We start from the raw sequence: 5,926 nt of genomic DNA on the forward strand, positions 1-5,926 counted from the left end.
CACGTGATGGAGATTTACCGCTGATTACAGAACCGGCTTTCTGACAAGATGCGCATTAAATATCGCATGCGATTTATCGTGCAGCCCTAATGGAAACATAGCTAGTGAGGTTTGTTTTCTATGGAAAGCAGGCTGAGCCAAAACTCTTTACATGGAATGTGTGAAATTATGCGGTTTCTTTTGTAGATGTAGACATACACATTCTGGCCATGTTAAAAGTCTCGGTTTTCGCTATGTTTCTTTAGTACGTGTAAAGACGCACAATTTTACCCTGTTAAGACAAAGAATTTGAATGTATCTCTCAACATCCCCACATTCTGGCTGTTTTTAAACATGCAATACTTATTAAAGCAGATTTACCTCTAGATTTACCCACATATTAATACTTTCTTTAGGGTCCCACTTTATATTAAGTTGCCTTAACTACTATGTACTTACTTAAAAATAAGTGCAATGTATTTATTGTGTTCATATTGTATTGCAAAACACTTTTGCTGCAATTGAGGTGCGATGCGGGTAAGGTTAGGAACAGGTTTGGTGGTATGGGTAGGTTTAAGGGTGGGTTAAGGTGTAAGGGATGGGTCAACAGTGTAACTATAAATGTAATTACAGAAATTAATTACATGCAGGTATTTTTCAAAATATAAGTACAATGTAAAAACATGTATGTACACAACAAGTGCACAGTATCAAATTATTAATTTAAATGTAAGTACATAGTAGTTAGTGCCACTTAATATAAAGTGGGACCAAGACTTTTCTGCCCTAGAAAGAATGTTGAATTAAACAACTAAAAAGGACATGACATAAGATCACACACAACGTACCGATGCATTATCCCTGATGAACAAATATAGTGTCTGAGTTTTTCATACTTGCATACCAGTGTACCATTAAAAATAACTAACTTTTTGTACCATTGCATTGCAAATATAGTCTCAAATACAGCAATTTTATTGACTGCTGCGCATGTTGTTGCATTAATGTGGACAAACAATGCATGTTGACCGTCAAATTTCATTAGTTCAGTTTAAAGTCTTTTGACCTTGGCCACCTTCCATAGTTTTTTTGCTTCAAGCATGTTGAGCTTCTGTTTGTTCGCTGATCAATGTTTATATATTTAATTTTAAAAGAAAAAATGTATAATCTTCTTTATGAAAGTTTTGAAGTGTCACAGTGGTAGACTTGCAATGGAGGGAAATCTCTCAGATTTCATTAAAAATGTCTTCATTTGTGATCTGAAGATGAACAAAAGTGTACGGGTTTGAAACGACATGAAGGTGAGTAAACAATTACAGAATGTTATTTTTGGATGGACTATCTCTTTAATACTTTCATGGTCTTATTGTGAATTATTCATCAGTGCACAATTTTCCAAACAAAAAATGTTTGCATTCATAATCTTTCATCAAAATTGCTTAACTAACTAATAAGAGCCTCTAAAAACACCTTTCTCTTTGGATGACGTCACCAGCAGGTTAATGGCAACCCTTAGTTAAATGGCTATTTAGGTATTGTTTTAGGTTGTAGCCTTCTCTTTTGTTTGATGTTGACTTGAGTAGTATTTTAATAAAAAGCTACAAAACCTGAGACACTGCAGTAGAAGCGAGAGCAAGAGCTATAAGAGAAACACAGACACAGGAGCGCCAGATACACATATTGTTTGATACAGCAATGACTGTGTCAAAGTTTCATGTGTATAGTTTGATGGGCGGTGTCTCTGATGACCGTCTCGCTCTGATGCATTTGGGATACAAGCACATGCAGGGTCTGGACGGTTTCCCTAAAGACCAGAACACAGCTTACGGCTACTATGCCAACATCGGCAAACAGACCAGCATCGACCGTGATAAAGTACAAGACTCTTGGGTGAGTTACACATTTGTCTACAGAGATTAGTAATGTTTGTAAATGAAAATGTTAATGACTTTATAGGTATAGTAAATAAGTTACATTTAAACCAGCTCTGGATGTTTGTATTTACCTTGATAATAGAATTATTTCAAAAGAATCACTGTAAACTAGGGCTGTAATTTCAGTTACTTGAATGACTTTATTAATTAATCAGATTGATCACAAATAATCACATATATTATTTGCTAAGACCAAACCCTAAATGAAGATAATATAAAGACATTACATTGTTGTGGCACACATATACATTACAAAAAAAGAAAAAAAAAAATCCCAAAACATTACTTGTATTTATACATGCATTTTTACAGATGATGACTTTAATACCCTTTAATAACCAAATTTGTAACAAGAAAAGTCTCAGTGAAAGGCTGAAATGCCTTAAAAAAACTTTGACAAACTTTTAATAATGTTTCTTTTTTTTTTTTACTGTTTTATTACATGGCAATCTTAACGATGCTGTCATATGGTAAAACCTAAAAAAAATTAGTAGTAGTTAAGAACATTTTAGTAGTCACAACATTTGACAGTGAAATAAAAAATTCTGTTTATATATATATATATATATATATATATATATACACACACAATAGTGCTGTCTAACGATTAATCGCATCCAAAATAAAAGTTTTTGTTTACATAATATATGTGTGTGCTGTGTATATTTATTATGTATATATATAAATACACACACATGCATGTATATATTGAATATATGAATATAAATATAGACATGTAAATACATGTATGTGTGTGTATTTATACTGTATATACATAATAAATTTACACAGAACACACACATTATGCAAACAAAAACTTTTATTTTGGATGTGATTAATCACGATTAATCGTTTGACAGCACTAATATATATATATATATATATATATATTCAAAAATATATGAAACAAACATGAATACAAAGATTACATTTCTACCAGAAATACTATCAAATTAGAATGTTATTTAGTGAAAAATACAACATGGTTAATTTCATCAATTCAGCTTACCAAACATACTTGTCTAAAGACACTTAATTAAATTTGATTTCAGTCAGTAAAATGTAGTTTGAATCATGCATTCACTACAGACTACAGAACGTAAGGGAATTACATTTGCAAATGCTCATTTGCTAATAAAATGGTGGCTTAGTATCAGATGGATCTCTTGTTTATCAGCGAGCACAGTCAAATATTTAGAAAAACGACACTGCTGAAGTGTGTAAAGTTGGTTGTTAATGAAACATTGGACTGAAACATTTGTAAACAAAGACACACCCAGACTCGCTGTCTCAGGCTGACTCAACTGAACATCCTGGATTACTGCTGGTTTGTACAGTGTTTTGTGTATGTGGATTTGCATTGTTTTTTTGATGTGAACTAATCTTGTATAAATTTGTCTCTTCTCTGCAGCAAACTCTCACAGAACATGTTCATTTAATGACAGTGACGATGAGCTCCATACTCAAACGGGCGAGCTGGGCGACATTGTGCAGTATTTGAAGCACCAGGCTGACAGAGGAGATATAGAATCTCAGGTCTTCACTTTTTATCCTCGCTTTCTCATGATCGCTCTTTGGATATCTCTCAAGTTAAACTTGAACTTTTTACTTTAGTTCTTCTGATTTATAACATGCAGTCAGAATGTGTTGAAGTGGATTAAGATCATATACACTGAATACACTGGATTTACCAAAAAAAACAAAAAAAAAAAGATTCTTTTGAAGAATTCAAATCCTTGAAAAGAATGTTCTTAAACGTCATCATCAATATCTTAAAATTAGGATAAACTCCAATTTGTTTTAAATCCCTAAAGGTAAAGGCTGTCATTTTATTATCGAGAAAAATAAATTATAAAAAACTTTTTTTTTTTTTAAATACTACTTGTGCACAAAGCACATTTCTTAATATTAAGCCTAAAATGTGTTTTAAATGTCACTATTGAGGAGGATTGTATGATCGCTGTATAATATCGGATTTTAATAGCAAGATATTTAAAGTGTACCTGAAGTATACTTGCAGTAGTTCCACTTTAGCACAATCAAATATACTTAAGTACATGTTTACTTCAGCACAATTAATGTGAATCAAGTACAAAATTAGTTGTTCCAATTTAGCAGACTTTAAGTATACCAGTTTAGTACACCAAAAGTACAATTGCAGGGTATTTTCATTAAGTACATAATTATGTAAGTGTATTTGTAGTACACTTAGCATGAAATAAATGTATTTCAAATACATTAGTGGTTCAAAGGATCACAAATCTCATGGTTCAGATCATATTACATTTTGAGCCACGGATCAGATCATTTTTCGGATCAGCAAGAGAATAAAAAATAAAAAATTCAATGTAACTTTGCCTTCCATAAGTACTTCTTCGATACCACAGCAAAAACGCTTAGCCTAAGAAAGTTCAAACATTATTAAAGACAAGTGAACAGCCAGTAAAAATAAGAACAAATACATAAATTACAAGCTTTGTGGCTGTAGATAAGCGCACAACGCAGGAGTAATCCACCAAACAGTCTTTAATTCAAACAAACTCAGGAGAATAAACCAGGAGGAAAAGGACAAACATCTAAGCGCAAACTAATACAGGACAAAGGAACTCAGGAGAACACAGGGCTTAAATGAGCAGAGACAAATGAGATAAATGAATAAACAGGTGGAACCGAATTAACTAATCAAGGAACACAGGAAAACTAGGTCAAGGCAGATAGAACAGAAACATAAACGTGACACATAGATAAATACAACAGATCAGTGTTACAAATAAAATAAGGTCGCTAGTATTCAGGTACAGAAATGTAATGATTAAGTGTAAAATAAAACTGCATAGTGTTCACTGTATAAATTAAATATAGATTTATTTTTGTCAAAAACGTGTTTTGTTGTTTGATGAGCATAATGACAGCCCTGTGATGCATAATGACTGTGATGCCGTGTCCGGCCAGAGCGACGAGACAAAACCAATAAAACGCATTATAAACGAGGCATTTGTTGCATCCAGTGGGGACATAATTACAGATTATAATGACTTATACTGTCTTTTTACGCATTGCGTTGCATCGCGGTGCGTAAACATAAAACCATGTCTGCATTTGTGATCGGAGAAATGACAAACAACAAGCGCTACTCTACACTGCTCAAAACTCGCGTTTGAATCGTCAGTGGCAAATTCTTTAAATATGAAAACGTACTTACAGTCTGTGAGTCAGAACAGCCGGCATTGTAGTCTACTCTACCAGGATCAGGAAACAGTCCTCCATAAAATGTTCTGCACACATCTGAATATTTGGGTTGAACTGTTCTGGAACATTGTTGTAAATACAACTTAACCACTGATTTCTAGTCGTGTCCTCTTTTGGAAGGCCAAACAAAGTATTTTCGCTTTCGCAATGAAACACATAGTCTCTGCCTCAGACATCATGCCCACGGACCGTTGGCTAAACGTCTGATGCATATGGGACACAAAAGTGGAAACACTTCAGGAGTCTCGAAGTCGTCATCGGATTGGTTGAAATCTACAGGATTTCAGGGAGACGTGTGCGTCACATTCTTTAACGTTCCGCCTAGAAACAAAGATGCCATGACGCCAAACCCCCTCACGAAAGAAGAAAACTGTAGTGTTTACAACTGTGACGAGGAGCGCTTATCAGGATCAACTAAACGCTGGAGTTTCAAAAGTATGTGAAATATTTAAAGTTTGCGACATAGAAACTTTAAAATACGTCCGAGAGTTTTACACACCGGTCTGTTATTGTGGCGACATTTCCATGCCCCGAAACGTGATGCTGAATGAAACGAACTGTGGTTGGTTGTTTGACATATCAGACAAACAGCCTCATGGGCGGGCCTTGGCCAACTTTAGGGATCTTATCTATTCATGAACAGCTTGTAACACTCCAAAGAGAAAGGAAAACTTGAAATCGCATCATATGACCCCTTTAAGAATGTCATAGACATTTTTTTTATTTTGAATGAAAACCAGAGCTGATGCTCAGGTTCTTGGACA

General features: G+C 34.1%; 1 long non-coding RNA gene across 1 annotated transcript in view; it reads left to right on the plus strand.

Moving 5' to 3' along the window:
- Positions 1 to 1,790: 1,790 nt before the first annotated feature.
- Positions 1,791 to 5,926, plus strand: part of LOC107698517 (uncharacterized) — a 5,900-nt gene continuing 1,764 nt past the window's right edge. The window contains exons 1-2 of the long non-coding RNA XR_001635355.1: positions 1,791 to 1,869; positions 3,325 to 3,449. This is a non-coding gene — a long non-coding RNA (uncharacterized LOC107698517). The remainder of the gene's footprint in view (positions 1,870 to 3,324; positions 3,450 to 5,926) is intronic.

This window comes from Sinocyclocheilus anshuiensis, unplaced genomic scaffold (genome assembly GCF_001515605.1).
Source record: "Sinocyclocheilus anshuiensis isolate Anshui unplaced genomic scaffold, SAMN03320099.WGS_v1.1 scaffold1830, whole genome shotgun sequence".
Lineage (NCBI taxonomy): Eukaryota > Metazoa > Chordata > Actinopteri > Cypriniformes > Cyprinidae > Sinocyclocheilus > Sinocyclocheilus anshuiensis.